This window comes from Lithobates pipiens, unplaced genomic scaffold, assembly GCF_037356315.1.
Source record: "Lithobates pipiens isolate NorthernLeopardFrog02 unplaced genomic scaffold, aLitPip1_a1.2 Scaffold_30, whole genome shotgun sequence".
NCBI lineage: Eukaryota > Metazoa > Chordata > Amphibia > Anura > Ranidae > Lithobates > Lithobates pipiens.
This window is the reverse complement of record NW_027507791.1, coordinates 175,032,567-175,050,119: the sequence shown is the minus strand read 5'-3', so window position 1 is coordinate 175,050,119 and position 17,553 is coordinate 175,032,567. Positions and strand designations below refer to the sequence as shown.

General features: G+C 43.7%; 1 protein-coding gene across 1 annotated transcript in view; it reads right to left on the bottom strand.

Moving 5' to 3' along the window:
* LOC143942247 (butyrophilin subfamily 1 member A1-like) overlaps positions 1-17,553 on the bottom strand; it is an 86,057-nt gene that overhangs the window by 30,832 nt on the left and 37,672 nt on the right. The gene's annotated exons all lie outside the window — the stretch shown is intronic.

Sequence of the window (17,553 nt, the reverse complement as noted above, 5' to 3'; positions counted from 1 at the left end):
ACCCAATCATGTGCAAAGAAAATTAAAGAAAGAAAGGATTTTTGCTTGCATGTAATTGGATGATTGAAGTCAGCACAGTTTCAATGCATTTACTAAACTAAAGCCAGCCATAAATGGATCAAAAAGCCTGCCGGTTCAGCAGGCTCTGGACAAATTTGAATCCATGTATGGGCACCCTGGTTTTACACAAGCCGATCGATTTAACTTACGTACAACCAGCCTGACACTTTTGTCCCAAACGATTAGTGCCAGCAAACACTAATCCTTGTGTTCTGCCGGCAGAAGATGATAGATCTCTAGGAGGCATTCAAGCAATTTTGGTGGAAGGAAATAAAAATAAAAAAGGAAAGTGAAAATATAGTTTTCAACAAACTCCTTTAGAAAATTGACCTCCGTGATTCAATATGTTTTTGCACTCTCTAAAGTGAGCCAAAAAGGACCTACAATAAGTGCACGTTTTTTATCAGAGATAAACAAAAAAATAAAGAAGGTAAAAATTAAACTGCAAGTAAAGGCAAAACTTTAATTTAATTTTGGATAGATTAGAAAGGGATTAGAACACGGATTACATTTTTATTGCTGTCTGTGTCCCAGTTAGCGAGATTCCCCCTCTGTGTTTGTCCTGTCTACCATTATCATCAAAAGTGAAAGTAAAAGAAAACCCCAAATTTTGGGCTGTCCAATGGAGCCACTAGGTCTGGTGACCTGGAGGTCCCCAAGGAATTCCCTTGCAGGGAATTCCTCTCACGTCCTGTTTTGGTTATGGGACAGGAAGTAAAGGTAAATCTCCACAATGCGACTGAAATAGCAACAAATAATTTGGCAGGGGTTATTACCCCCCCCCCCCCTTACTCTATCCAAAGTGAAAAAAATGAAAAATGTTGCCTATAGTTCTACTTTAAGAACGGAAAAATAACGGAAAATTGTATACTCACCTTTCCGTAATTTTCCTTTCCTGACGCATCCCATGGCAGCACACACACTGGGTTGTGACTCCGCCTCCACAACCTGATAGGACTGGTTAGCTATAAGATTTGAAGAGGAGTCCACTGTTGCATTCTCAGTAACTATCACCTTAGAGGGGTAGGATTCAGTGTGCTGCCATGGGATGCGTCAGGAAAGGAAAATTACGGAAAGGTGAGTATACAATTTTCCATTTTCGTGACGCATCATGGCAGCACACACACTGGGAAATAACTCGCTACATGGGAGGGGGCCTTTCAGAAGTTTTTTTATGTACTCAAGTACAAGATATGGATGAATTTGATTGAATAATTGATCTCCTGAACTCAACCGTAGTTAATTGAGCCGGGTCTATTCTATAGTGTGACATGAATGTGCTTTTTGATGACCAAGTTGCTGCCTTGCAAATAGTCTCTGGTGATACTCTACAGTACGCTGCCCATGAGGCCGCCATTGCCCTCGTTGGATGCGCTTTCAGGTTTTCCGGTATTGGAAGGTGTTGAACTAGATATGCTTTCTTGATGACTATAATCAACCATGAAGATATTGTCCTTGAAGAAGCCGCTTGACCTTTTTTGGCGCCATGCGGAATGACCAGGAGGTTTTCTGACTTCCTGAATGGAGCGGCAGCCTCCAGATAGGTAGAGATTGCAGACTTCACTTCCAGAGGATGCAGATTTCCGTCTGTGTTGAGAAAAACAGGAAGATTGATCTCCAGATTAAAGTGGAAGCTAGATGCTACCTTTGGCACGAACTGTTCCGAAGGTCTGAGTACGACCCTGTCTGGGAAAAAAACTAGGTGTGGTTCTTTGATTAATAGAGCTTGCAGCTCGGAGACCCTCTTGGCCGATGTGATTGCAACTAGAAATGATAGTTTTAGTGTCAAGTCCCATAGGGATATTGATCCCACCGGCGAGAAAGGTTCTTTTGTTAAAGCTTCCAGAACGATCGACAGGTCCCAGGTCGGAAAAGTTGGTTTTCTGGGAGGCCTTATTTTTAGGCATGCCTTCTGAAACTGAATGATGAGGGGATTTAAAGCCCACTTGATTCCTGTGATTGCGGATATGGCAGAGACGTGAACTTTTAAGGTGCTTGACCTTAATCCTTTCTCTAGACCTAGTTGTAGAAATTCTAACACCTGAGAGACTGATGGAGAAAGGGGGTTCCAGGACTGTAGTTGGGCTATTGCGGAAAATTTCTCCCAAATCTTATTATATATGTTGTTTGTCGATTTCTTCCTTGCTTGTTGTAAGGTAGATATTACTCTTAATGAACAACCCTGATCTAGCAACCTTTCCCTTTCAGTTTCCAAGCCGTCAGGTGTAATCGCTCTGGTGACGGGTGTAGGAATTTCCCTTGGGAGAGCAAGTCTGGGAACAGCGGAAGTGGGAGAGGCTCCTCTGTGTTCAATTGCAGGATGGTCAGAAACCATGGTCTTCTGGGCCAGGAGGGCAACACTGCTATTACTGTGGAAGACGAACTCCTCAGTCTGGCCAGAAACCTGGCTATCAGGGGCACCGGAGGGAATATGTAACCTAGGCGAAATTCCCAAGGATGGTGGAGACAGTCGATCCCTGTTGCTGCTGGATAGGCGGTCCTTGCTAAGAAGCGAGTACATTTGCGGTTCGCTGGAGTTGCTGCCAGATCCATATCGGGAATTCCCCATTTGCGTGTCAGAAGAGTAAAGGCCTTGTGACTGAGAGACCACTCGTTGTTTGAAATAAATATTCGACTTAGGTCGTCCGCGAGTTGGTTGTGAATCGTGGGTACGTATACTGCCTTCAAATCCGTCAGGTAGACTTGAGCTCACTCGATTATAGGTCGAACTTCCTGCATTAGGACCTTGCTTCTGGTGCCCCTGTGCCTGTGGACATAATTCACAGCCACGGTATTGTCCATGCGCAGGAGGACACTCTTCCCTGAAAGAAGGGGACTGAAAGTTAGAAGTGCTTGCCATGCGGCCCTGAGTTCCAGAACGTTTGAGACTATCCCTTGTGGACAGAAGGGCCAGCGGCCCTGTGCTCGCCGCTCTAGATGATATGCTCCCCACCCAAGATAACTGGCGTCCGACGTTACTATTTCTGGGAGTGGATGAACGATAGGACGACGGCGTGCTAAATTGCTGGTTTGAGTCCACCATCGTACTGACTCCTTGACTGTCCTGGTGATTGTTATTTGTTGTGACATTGACACCCCATTCCATTGTTTTAGGAACGAATTCTGGAATACCCTCGACTTCCATTGGGACCACTGAACCATTAGAAAAGTTGACATTGAGCCCAGAACGCTTAAGCATTTTCTTCCAGACAGGCGGTCTACTGACAGTAGCTTTTTTACTTTGCGGATAAGAGGATAACGTTTTTCCTGGGGAAGCCCTACTGTGTTGGATCCTAGGAAGACCATTTTCTGTACTGGGACCAGGCTGCTCTTCCTCCAATTCACTATCCACCCGAATTGCTGGAGTGTGGAAATCAGAATTGAACGATGTCGTAGAAGTGTTTCTCGATTGTCTGCTAGAAGAAGAATATCGTCGAGATAGTGTAGGACTCTTAGACCCCTCTCTCTCAATAGTGCTATAACCGGAAGTAGCACCTTTGTGAAGGTCCTGGGTGCCGTCGATATCCCGAATGGGAGGCTTTTGAATTGAAAGTGTTGCCTGCCTATCGCAAAGCGCAGGTACTTTTGAAAGGTTTGATGCACTGGAACATGTAGATAAGCATCGGACAAATCGACCGAGAGCATCCAATCTTTCTCTCCTATTGTTAGTAATATTGATTGGAGACTCTCCATCCTGAACGATTCGACTAGAATCATTTGGTTAAACTTTTTTAAATCCAACACAGGCCTCAGGTCTCCTGTTTTCTTTAACACCAAGAAAAGGGGAGAGTAAAAACCTTCTCCTCTCTGCTCCTGTGGAACTTCTATGATTGCTTGCTTTTGGAGCAACTCCATAATGTATTTGACCAAAAGCTTCTGTTTCAGGCGCGAAAATGGTAGTTTGGTAGGCCTGTAGTGTTTTTTTGGCGGTTTTTGCTTGAACTTCCACCTGTGACCTTGCTGAACGGTGGATATCGTCCAGGGATCCTTTATTTTGTCTATCCATACTTGGGCAAATAGCCTCAGCCTCACACCTACTAATGCGGGCTGGGCATGCGTGGCATCAAAAAGATTTTTGTTGGTCTCCCGGAATGGTTGTCTTTGATTTTTGGACTCTCACAAAAGAGGGTTGTGTGCTTCGCCAATTCCGTTTGAATTCTTTCCCGGGTCTATAAGATCTTACGTCCCGGTACCTTTCCGGCAAGTGTCGCCTGAAGGGTGGATTTTTCTGTTGTTTGGATCTTCTGTCCGACGGTATTAGACCCGATTTTCCCCCCGTGACCTTTGATATTGCGGAATCTAATTTTGAACCAAAAAGGTTAGTGCCATCATAAGGGATCTTACACCAGCTGGATTTGGAAGTTGCGTCAGCAACCCAAGGTTTCAGCCAGAGAGCTCTTCTGGAAGTTACTGAGGCCAGCATCGCTCTTGCTGAGGATCGTATAACGTCCACCGCCGCCTCTGCTACGAAATCACCCGCTAGGCTGAGTTCCTGCAGCGCTGAAATAATCCTGTCTTGGTCTGCTGCTTCTACAATAAATTTTTCTACGCCAGATGTCCAGGAGGTGATGGCTCTACCGACCGCTGCTAGAGCAATTGCTGGCCTACAGGCCCCCCCCCCGCTACTGAATAGGCTTTCTTAAGGTCGAGGTCGATCTTGCGATCCATCACATCCTTAAATGTTACGGCATCTTCTATTGGTAGGGTTACATGGCGCGCTAAACGCATCAGTGAGGAGTCTACCACGGGAGCGGAGATAAGAGGGTTCACTGCTGGTTCTTTTAGGGGATAGAGCTTTGCTAATCTGTTATTCAAGCCGGATTTCTTTTCTGGTTTTTGCCATTCATCTTTTATGAGCTCCTCTAGCTCTTCAATAAAGGGGAAGACCTCAGGGTCTTTTTTTTAGGTTAGGGAAATATTTCCGTAACTTAGGTGGGGCGTCTCTCTCTTCTTCCCAACCGATCGCCTCCTTAACTGATTTCGCAAATTGGTTTATCAATGCAAAGTCGAAAACTGTAGGGGCCAGGGGTTCCTCATCCTCTGGGGAGTCGTCTGGATCCTGAGGGGTGTGTGAAGTTGAGGCTGAGTTAGATGACCTGATTGGATCATATGCTGTCACCTGCAAAATTGTTTCTTTAACCGAGTCTCTTATTATATTGGAAGCTTCTCTAGCGTCAGCTTCTTTGTCTCGAGTTGCTTCCTCCAGACAGATTTGGCAAACAAGCTTACTAGGTAATGCTTGCGCTCCACAGACCCAGCAGGTATTAACCTGCGGGACGGGTATGATGCCCCTCTCGGTGCGAGGATGACGCTTCTCTGCGATGACGGGAAGACCTTGACCGACTACGCCGAGAGTGAGAGTGTCTTGAGGGGGAACGTTCCTTTCTTTTAGAATGGGATGACCCCGATGACCTGCCAGAGCTACCAAAATGAAAGGTATTAATGGCAGTGCTCTCTTTCTCCTCTTCACTACTTACCAATCCATACGTCCCCTTACCTTGTAGTTCTAGGATGGTCTACTAAGCCATAGGGAAGAATAGAGTACACCTGTGACCAGAGGTTTTCAGTGTAAGAGCCAATGCAGAGTATGGGCAGAAGGTGCTGACACAGAAATAAACGGTAAAGTAACATAAAGATGATAGAAAAAAGGCCTACCAGAGATCAAGGAGGACTTGTCTTACAAGGCAGCAGGCTGTGTGCAGAGACCAGGATGATAGATGGTGTCGAAAACATAAGCAGCACTTTAAAAGCGAAAAAGGCAGTTTTTAAATAGCCCGCCGTCGCCGGAGGAGTGACGTCACCGCCGCGCATGCGCACTGGCCGGCCGCGCCGCCCCGCGCCATCTTGGATGCTGGCAAATGCAGAGGGCAGAGGGAAAACGTCACTTCCTGAGCGCCGAGCGTCCGAACGCGGCCGCCATGTTGGAAAGGGCAAACCGCTGTGGAACTACAGGGCTCAGCGTGCACAGAGGGAAAAGAAAGAAAGAAAAGTGAAGAAAAGAGAAAAACGAAAACAAAACAGAAAAGAGAGACATGCCTGGGAAGTAAGTAGAAGAGTAGTAGCTGGAACAAAAACAGATAGGGGGAGACCGCTGCAGAACATTAAAACCTCTAAGGTTTTGTCTTTTGTTGATCTTGTTTGTTGATCTTGTTGTCTTGCCCCTGAGACCACCAGAGTGGGGCCCCCTGCGTTATAGCTCATTTAGAGACCGTACGGACAGGGGCTTCCAGGTAGGAGAGGCCGAACCTAGCTGGGGTAGTGCGGTAAGGGGGTCCATTGCTAACCGATCGAATACGTGATGTCCCATTCAGGTGAGGAAAAAAAGGAGAATGCAACGGTGGACTCCTCTTCAAATCTTATAGCTAACCAGTCCTATCAGGTTGTGGAGGCGGAGTCACAACCCAGTGTGTGTGCTGCCATGATGCGTCAGGAAATTTTTTTTTTACTTTGAGTAGTTTCTTCTGTGTTATTTAATTTTCAGTCGTTAAATCCTAGCTCCCAACTTGTATTTTATTAGTATGTTTGTTGGTAAATTATTCAATTATTTGCATATTTATGAAATCTTTAGTAGAGTAACTTGCTTATAAAAATAGCAAAAGAATCAGAAGCAAAAAATAAATAAAAAAATATGAAGAGAAATGATAAACTCTCCTGAAAAACGTATCCACGGGACACATCTTTACTGATCCTGGCTTCTGATTTTTCACACAGATAATATTAAAGAGCTTAGGTTATTCTACTAATGAATAATTGTGTAATTTAGACCTACCAATAGCTATTTAGTGAAAAGGACTGTATGACTGGAAACAATGTAAATGAAGTGTTTAGGCCCTCACTTTGTTTTTGTAAATTTAAAGGAGATTGTACGGAGACTGAACAATCAAAAGGCAATGTATATGACCTTCGACATACCACTAAATGTCCTTGAATTGGCAACTAAAGCTGGCATTTCTACAAAATTTGAGGGAGCTGCAAAATACTCTGTGCTGGATTCAGTCAAGACATACTCAACATTAGCGTCACCGCATAAGTGTTTTTTTACAAGATGCAAAAAACTCATTTGTTTTCTGTCTTATGCCTCATGCACACGGTCTGACATTCTGACCACAAAATCCGTCAGACTTTTTCCGACGGACTTTGGCCGAAACTTGTCTTGCATACACATGGTCGCACAAAGTTTTTGGAAAATCCGATCGTTCAGAATGAGGTGACGTACAACACGTACGACGGGGCTACGTATAGGCCAGTAGCCCATAGCTTTCGTCTCCAAATTTTTTCTGAGCATGTGTAGCACTTCGTGCGTCGGAATTCTCTACACGCGATTGGGAAAAGTCAGATCGGATTTTGTTGTTGGAAAATTTTAGATCCAGCTCTCAAATTTTTTCTGTTGGAAATTCTGACGGAAAAAGTCAGATAGAGCCCACACACGATCAGATTTTCCAACAACATAATCCGTCGGAAAGTCCGACCGTGTGTACAGGGCATTACATTCTAAATGACGTCTGACAGTGCTGTGCACAGATCAATAAATCAATTTGCTTTACTCTTTAATGTTAGGTTTTTCTTTTTAGTTGCTTTTGAAACTACTGAAATGCTGACACTTGTTGTAGGCGATAAGACTTATGTCACCATGCCTAGATGTCGACAGTGTAGAGTTTTACTTTGCAAAATTCCAATTCCACTGCAGGTTACAAAACAATATGGCTTTTTAAACCCACCTTAAAATCCTTTTAGGACACAGCCACACTTTAGATAATTACCACCAATGGGTATAGTGCCACCTGCATGAATAGGACACATGAATAGGCCCAGTGTGATTAGAGGGCTGTTGTCAAAAATTTATACATTACTGTGTCACTTTTCAGACTAGTTCAGAGGATTACTGAGACCTGAAGTTCTACATAGCGGTCTCACTGTTATGTCCATCCAGGCCTCAAAGTTTGCTTTCATATAACACAGAGCATAAGGTCGCACCCTTCATAGAGGAAGAAGTTTGCATGTGTTTCACATAATCAAGTTCACGGTTCATCTACCACTTTCATCTTATCCTAACATTTGCTTATTCACTGGAGTGCAAATACTGCAGTATAATAAGGCTAGCTGAAGAAAGAAGAACAAAGACTTTGCCGTTCACCATAAAATGCTTATTACTTTTCCTACACATACACACTCTGAGGACTGCAGTACAACCTAGGGGGAGCCCTTGAGCATATATACTGTATTGTATTGTTACTTAGTGTTGTATAGTATACAGCAGGTTAGGAGTGTGTTTGCACAGCTGCATTGGGAGTGGGAAAGTGCCCTGTGTCACGGTTTTACCACCCTCAGAATCAGTCCCACTTTGAGACACGCTCGCATGCATTACCCATGTGATCTTTGACTCTGAATATTTACATGTACTATGATTATTAATGTTTTAACCCCGTGCACCAAAATAATTGTTGTATTTACTACCCTAAACCAGTATTTAGTAAGCTTACTGTGTGGTTAAAGTACACATGGTGTGAGACGTTGTCTATTTCTAGCAGGTGGAGTGGCGGATACCCAGGTAACGGTAAAGGTACAATATATAATATTATTGTTTGGTGGGTCCTTGCTATTGTGTTTCACACCAACACTATTACACAGCTGTGTCATGTGGGTTGAGTCAATTCTTTGGGGGTGGAGAAGCAGAGTACATTCCCAATTAATTACCAGCAGCTCCTTCGGGGGTAAGTGCTACATATATATATATATATATATATATATATATATATATATATATATATATATACATATATATATATATATATATATATATATATATATACATATATATATATATATATATATATATATATAGATATAATGCATGGAGTGAGCACTAACAGCCTGTAAACGTAAACGCGTCGCCTATTGGCTCCCACTTCCAGAAGTGACCTTATCCGCCTGGTTGTCAGTGTGCGTTCCACCGACCGGAAGTGTCAGCAGTGAACAATCCAGCTCTCTCTCCAGATACTCGCCGCTACCCAGTACATGGACAGGACACACTCTCCGGACATCCGGCAGTACATGCCTATACGCCTGATAATTGTGTACATTTGTGAGTACCGTGTTCTCAGTCTTCATTTTAATTACTGCACTTAGAGTGGCGACTCTGTTTAATTTCATATATAATATATATATATATATATATATATATATATATATATATATATATATATATATATATATATATATATATATATATTATTGCGGCCATCATTGCACCATACACATTATGTGCATATGCATTATGCCTTGCTTGTAGTCCTGGTCAGTTGACTGGTTGACCATGCAACCAGTCCTTCCTCTGATCACTTCCCTCCACATTAAGCCAAGAGAATTTCTTGGAACATTTGCAGGATTTTGTGAAAAATACAGGCCCTGGTGTATAGCATCCACTATACTTGGCCTCCTCTATATTTTAATGCTTATTCATTTCACTTCAAAGTCCCTATGAAGATTATATATATATATATATATATATATATATATATATATATATATATATATATATATATATATATATATATATATATATTGATTTATATATATATTGTGGTATTGGGGGTTATTTAGCTTCAGATTTAGCTTCAGTGTAGAACTTACCAGTGAGCTGAGTCTACGCCAGATCTGCAGTTTAAGGCCTTTTTTGGCCCATGTTTATTGAAGTTAAAGAAAAACAGTCCATCCAGGACTCCCATTCAGGGGTTTCTTCCACAAAGCAATAATGAAATAAATGGAAAATACAGAGCCACCTGGCTCTCTGGTCAGCACTGCTGTTCAAGAAAAAGACAACTTCTCCTGCGCTCTGGTGTCTAGGTCTTCAAAGTGTGATACCGACAGTTTTAAATGGTAGTGTCAAAAAAGTTTTTGCAGCCCTCCTCAGAATATTGGGTATTCAAATACTGGAGAAAACAAAACAAGAAAGGAAGGTGCACTGACCATAGACAGAGCTTTATTAAAAACAGAACATATAGCAAAATGGCTACTCACAAACGAGTATTGATAAAAGGCATAATCAATACAATTGGGTCCATCACACCGAACATCCACACGTCCAGATCTGAGGTCAATGCCTAATACCCCCACACAAACGGCTGACGCGTTTCAGGGGAGAACCCCTTTCCTCAGAGCCAAGAGCCATTGCCCGTCTTGGCTCTGAGGAAAGGGGTTCTCCCCTGAAACGCCATCAGCCGTTTGTGTTGGGGTATTAGCCGATTCATCTGACATCAGATCTGGACGTGTGGATGTTTGGTGTGATGGACCCAATTGTATTGATTATGCCTTTTATCAATACTCGTTTGTGAGTAGCCATTTTGCTATATGTTCTGTTTTTAATAAAGCTCTGTCTATGGTAATGCACTAGGTCAGTGCGCCTTCCTTTCTGGTTTTGTTTTCTCCAGCACTGCTGTTCAGGCATTGCCCTCTGTCTTCTTGACAATGTAACTGTGTCCCTGTTTGGTACCCAGACTGTACCTATGGTGACACTCTCTTATAGCTTCCTGGCTTGCGTTATTGCCACAAGGCTGCTCGTGGCCTATAGCCTAGGCCTTAGGTCTGCTCCTTACAACAAAAGGGTTTACTTGAGTTAAGGTCTCCTCTAGCTTACTCCTGATCAGCACCTTGCTGCTTTGTCACAAAGTACATCTGCCTCCTGCAGACATGAATGCTCTGGCTGCACAAATGCAGTCTCTGACTCATGCAGAGTAATGGCCCTATGGCCTCCAGTACTAGCCTTTCAACAGCCAAGGGACTAAAGCCAGTAATTGTAAAGCAGAGTGGTAAATAAATCCTTTGAGACATCAGGTCCTCTCAGAGCATCCCACTACCAGATAAAGGAGATACACATATCATGACCTTCTGGGACCAATACCCAGGAAAAAATCTACAAAGCTCTAAAACAAACACCAGGGGGGAAATGTCCAGGCCCAGATGGGTTCTCAATTAAATACTATAAAATATTTAAGGAACAGTTAGTCCCAGAATTATGTAATTACTTTAATAGAATAGGAGAAAACAAAGAAATAAGAAAGGAATCTCTCTTTGCAAATATATCAGTTATACCAAAAGGGAAGGATAGAACTATTTGCTCTAATTACTGGCACATTGCGCTACTAAACGCTGATACAAAATTACATGCGAAAGTGCTGGAGTCAAGACTAAAAAACTTTATACCAGACCTGATAAATATAGACCAAACAGGGTTTGTACTAAGCAGAGAGGGGGGAGATAACAGTATAAGAACTCTGTTATTAATGAATAAAAGAAAAGAACGTAGGCTCCCAATGATCTTAATTTTGATCGATGCCGAAAAGGCATTTGACCAAGTTGATTGGATATTTATGATGGAAGCACTTCGGAGCATAGGGCTAGGACCAAGAATTATGAGATGGATCTGTAATCCGTATAAACAGCCCACAGCCAAGGTTGGGGTAAATGGGAGTATGTCGTCTGCCTTTGAAATGTTTAACAGTACGAGGCAAGGTTGCCCGCTCTCGCCTCTTTTATATGTAATCGCATTAGAACTATTATTAATGAAAATACGAGACAACTTAGATATAAGCGGAGTAAAAATTGGGGAGGAAGAGCATAAGCTTGCGGCATATGCAGATGACACACTCCTGTATATGACCAAACCAAGGCTGTCGTTACCTAATCTCATAAAAGAACTAAAAGAATATGGTGAGCTCTCAAATTTTAGGATCAATCCTATAAAAACGGTAATATTGAGCCGCGGCCTAGATAAAAAAGAAGAAAGCTTATTACAACAAGAATTTCCCTTCACTTGGGAAAAAAAATAAAAAATCGGAGTTAGACTTACCAGTAACTCTTTTTCTAGGAATCTTCCAGGACAGCCTTCGGGACAAGAAACACATTCACCAAAAAGGTTAAAAGGCAGTCCTGGAGGACTGCCTTTTAACCTTTTTGGTGAATGTGTTTCCTGTCCCGAAGGCTGTCCTGGAAGATTCCTAGAAAAAGAGTTACCTGTAAGTCTAACTCCAGTTTTCTCTTATCGTCTTCCAGGACAGCCTCTGAGATAAGCAAGAAACGTACTCTGTTAGGGCGGGACCACTGCCTGGAGGACCTTTCTCCCAAATGCTTGATCCTTATCAGCAGCCAGATCCAAGCGGTAATGCTTCGCAAACGTAGAGTAACTGGACCACGTTGCCACTCTGCAGATCTCCTCCGGAGTGGCCTTCTCTGCCCACGAAGCTAAAACTGCCCTAGTTGAATGCGCCTTAACTAGAGAAGCTTGCTTCCCTGCCAACCTGTATGCCTCTAAAACCGTCATTCTAATCCATCTGGTGATGGTGGCTGCAGTAATGCAGCAAAAGATCCTGCAGCAGGCGCTGGTGGATCCTTGCCCAAGGGACTGCTGGGAAACAGGATGTCATTAAGCCTACCACTCTCATGACATCTCTGACCTGGGCTTCCTGATTGGTCTGAAGCCGTGCTACTGCCAGACCTACCTTCTCTGGTGGGAGAAACACCTTCCCCTCCACAGAGGAAATTCTGTAACCCAGATACCATACTTCCTGGGTTGGAATCAACTGGGACTTATCCTGATTGATGAGCCAACCAAGAGAATGCAGGAAGATGTTGCGCCTCCTGTAGATCCTCTTCTAGCTGCCGATAGGACCGAGCGACAAACAGAAGATCGTCCAAGTAGGGGATTACTGTAATGGCCCTGACACGTAGCGGAGCTAGAGCTTCTGCCAGGACTTTCGTAAAGATCCTGGGAGAGGACTCTAGGCCAAACGGAAGAGCTCTGAACTGGAAGTGGAGGATTTCCGAATTCACACTTACAGCCAACCTGAGGAACTTCTGGAATTCCTGGTGTATTGGTACATGCAACTATGCGTCCCTGAGATCGATTGTTGCCATAAAGCATTCGGGAAACAGGAGGTTCGTTATCATAAAAATCGACTATATCCTGAACCGTTTGTACCTAATAAACCTGTTCAGGGGCCTGAGATTGAGGATCAGCCTGAAATTGCCTGACGGCTTTCGAACCATGAACATGTGGGAATATACCCCCTGTTCTGCCTCTGGTACCCGGCTGATGACTTGTTCATCTAACAGCTCTCCCAACATCAGACTCAGGGCCTCTGCCTTCTCCTGGTCTCTGGGTAACTTGGTTACCAGGAAGGTAGGTGGGGGAATGGCACTGAACTAATATAATATAATATAATATATAAATATATAAACAGGCTTGAAGTTGCGTTTATCCATTGTGGGAAAAAGTCCCCCAACCTTCCTCCCACTGGAACACAGGAGTCACTGGGATTTTGAGGTGGATTGAGTAGGATTGAATAATATTCCTCCTCTGCCACGTCCCTTGTGACCCGACCAATGCTTCTTAGGCCGACCCTCTCTCTCCTGCTGGGACTGTTGCCTAAGGCCTCGAAAAAGATGCCTGCTCTCAGGCTTCTTCTTTTTCTCAGGAAAAGCCTTCTTTTTGTCCTGGGTACGTTCCAGGGCCTCCTGGAGACCAGGGCCAAAAAGTTGGTCACCCGAAAAAGGCAATCCACACAGTCTAAGCTTAGGCGCTGCATCTCCCCACCAGGCCTTTAGCCATACGGCCCTTCTTGCTGCGTTAACCAAAACCGCAGACCTAGCTGCAAGCTTAACTGACTCTGTAGAAGCATTGGCTAGGAAGGGAAAGGTCTTTAACAGCTGCTGTCGGGACGTGCCTGCAAAAATGTGTGTCTGTAACTGGGTTAAGCAGCACACAGGTGGCTGCAAGGGCAGGCTTACGTGCAATAGAGGAGGCATCCCAAGCCCTCTTCAACAGCACATTACCCCTCTTGTCCATCGGGTCCTTAAGGGATTCTAGGTCAATGAAGGCCAGATCAGTCTTCTTAGAGATCTTAGCTAGTGGCGCATCCAACTTAGGAACCTTGTTCCAAGGCTGGGCCACATCCTTCTTGATGGGAAATCTACGTTTGAGACTGCCCGAAAAGAACGGTCTCCTCTCAGGGTGCTCCCACTCCAGCAAGATCACATCTACTAGAGATTTTTGCACAGGGAAAACTCTGGCTTTCTGAACAGACACCCCCTGATACATGAGGTCATGCTTAGAAAGCTGTACCGACTCCTCTCTGATCTCTAGGGTGTCATAGATTGCTTTTAGCAGATCCCCCACATCGTCCAATGTTAACTTGTACCTGGACCCTCTGGAGTAATCTTCCTCTTCCTCAGAATCAGACCCTGAGCCCACCTGAGAAGAGGCCAGCGACCTGGGCTCAGACAGGGAAGGTAAATTTGCCGCCCTAAATAGGGGCACTGAGGGGCCCTGCATCCTATCCATCATTCCTCTAAATGACTTGGAGGTGGATGCGATCTCGTCTTTAACCGATAAAAGGATCTTCTGATACTCAGCCATGGAGTCATCCTTAGATAAATTACTGACACATTCAGGGCAAACTGGCTTCTCCCAATTGGGCCCAAGTTTTGTCCCACAGACAGCACACTTTCTCCTTGGAGGCTGTATCTCAGTTCTGTCTTGTGCTTTACCCTGAAAGCGAGAGAATAAGACAAAAAATCCCATGAAAGCCTGCTCCCAACCATTGCCACCACTATGCTCGGGGGAAGGAGAGAAGTGCCCCGCCCTTCACCTGTGGTTCCCCACCCAGGGAAAGGCCTTGGCCACAGCCACAAGAACCTTATTCCCTCCCAGAATAAGCCATGGTCTGCCCTTTCCATGCTTACCTGAGAGGTGCCGGTACCAGAAGAACCGGAGTCAACCGCCTGAACTGCTGCAGTGCCCTCCATGGCTCCTTAGTGTCTGTCACAGCCTCTGCTGGATCTGCACAGGCTCCAGATGCCCACCAGACCACAACGATGCTCCTGGAAACTGGAACCTTCGCTTCCTGGTGCCCTCTGAAGAAGTGGTTCCACCGGAAGCAGCGTCACTGCCGTTCGTTGGAACGCGGAAGCCCCTCCTCGACGCATGCATGAACGTAACCATACCCGGAACAGACGTCCCGCATACCACGTGGACGCCGTTCATTCTTCATGATCATAACCATACCCGGAACAGACGTCCCGCATGGCGCAGTACGTTCCTTTCCGATTCACCAACCGGACTGTGCGAAAAAAATGGAGGTAGGGAATCCGATGCTTTTCAGAGGTCCAACTCTCTCCAAGCTTATAGGCAGCGGGGTCTAAGCAGCTCTCTCTTCATTGCACCTAGACAGAGGGGTGCTTTGGGCAGAGGAGAAGGTACTTCAGAGGCTCCTTCCTAGGACAATCCTGGAATTTGGAGCTCCCCAGGTTCCTCACATGCTTACTTCCTGTCCGTCAGGAAACACAAAAAACTGAAGAGGAAAGGCCTGGAGGGCCGCCTTTTAACCTTTTTGGTGAATGTGTTTCCTGTCCCGGAGGGAGGAGCCCTATGTCTCAGAGGCTGTCCTGGAAGACGATAAGAGAAAAAAGAAATAACATACCTAGGAGTTAAATTAACCCCTACTATAGATAAGTTATATCAAGCTAATTATATTTCATTACTTAATGAAATTAAAACAGAGTTAAAAAAAAAAAAAAAAGACACCAATCTCATGGCTAGGCAGAATAAATATATTAAAAATGGTGATGTTACCAAAAATAACATAAAAATGTCAGATGCCCCCGATGGAAATACCATCACGTTTCTTTAAAGTAATAAAAACAATAATTCTGAAATATGTTTGGCAGAATAAAAAAGCCAGGGTAAATAATAATTTGACCAGGAAAAAAAAAAAAGGGGGGGGGGGGTGGCATGCCTGAATGTAAAAGGATATTACAAAGCAAGTATTTTAGCAAGATTAGTTGAGTGGGCAAAAGTAAACACTAATAAAAGATGGGTAAAGATGGAAGATACACTGTATTCAAAAAAACTTCAAAAAATCATCTGGATTCCACCGAAATTTAGAACACATAGTATAAATATGCATGCGTTAACCAAAATTACACTCAAAACATCGGATACACTCTACCGAAAAGAAAAATGGATATACAACTCCCCTTTAATTTCATTAACGGGCACAAATTTTTTTACCCCAGGGAATGGGACACAGTTGGGAAAACAAATGGGGAGTGCACAATGAAAGGATATCACAATTCACGGGAAACTTATGACAAGGCAGGATCTAATTAGGATTCACGGGTGGCATTATTTAAATGACTGGGAATATTTACAAATAAAGCATTGGCTTAGCACAATTCCCCAATCAATTAGAGACGAGAAAGGATTAACCCCAATCGAAAAGCTTTGTAACAAAAAAATACCAGTAAAACACAGAACATCCCAAATATATGCAATTGTAGCAGACTTAGAAGGCCAGAGGACCCTACCCTTTATAGAAAAATGGGAGCACGATATGAGTACAAAACTAGAAGAAATACAAATGATAGGTGCAGTAACACAACTATGCAACAGATATAATTTTTATAGAGGCAAATTATAAGTGTATGGTGCACTGGCACTTGACCCCGTTAGAATTAATAAATTCCATCCAAACAACCCCCCCACGGTGTTGGAGGAATTGTAATCAATTAGGAACAACAATGCATATATGGTGGGATTGTCCACCGTTAAAAGAATACTGGCAGGAAATAGTACTATATATAGAGAAGATAACAAGGAAAAAGATTCCGCAACACCCTTGGTACTGCTTGTTTCACGGGAAAACTAAAATCTTGAAACAATATGGGAAAACCTTGGTTCCGTTTCTGCTGAATGCCACAAAGGGGCTTATTCCTAAAAATGTCTGTGTCCTAGGAAACCAACCATAAAACAGTGGCTACAGAGAGTGCAATACTGTATATAAGCATTATGGAGAACCTCTGCTGTGCTGAGCGGGGACGGAGCAAAGTTTATAGAGCTGTGGATGAAATGGAATATATTTAAACTGTCTAAAATGTATTCACAGGGAATGATAGATATAGGCTAGGTTAGAAAGGTAACAAGAAAAACAGATCCGGGGGGGAGGGGGGAGGGGGAGGGATTTTCTAACAGGGGACATATATAAATTAATGATGTTGATAAGTATTTTTCTTATATCATTTTGTCGTGTATATGAATAAAAATTCCAATAAAAGATTTAATACCAAAAAAAAAATTACCTTCTGGGACACTCTTGAGTTCCATTGACAATTAAGCATAAAACTGTAACAATCCAATGGAGCTAACAATTCATCTGCCCAAGGGTTATCTGCCCTTGCTTGTCCACTTTCCACTTAAAAGCACAATGCAAGAAGACAGATATCTGGGATCCCCCCAGTATTGACAGATTTGATGAAACACTTGTGACTTTCTGAGTTGTTCATGGTTGTGAAGGGTGCTTTGACCACCAATAAGGGCCCTGCGGGAGCGGCATCGGCGGTAAAGCGGCAATATTTTTAGTGCTGCTTTACCGTCGTTTTAGCAGCAGTATGCGGCCGCTAGCGGGTCAGTTTTAACCCCCCACTAGTGTCCAAAAAAGGGTT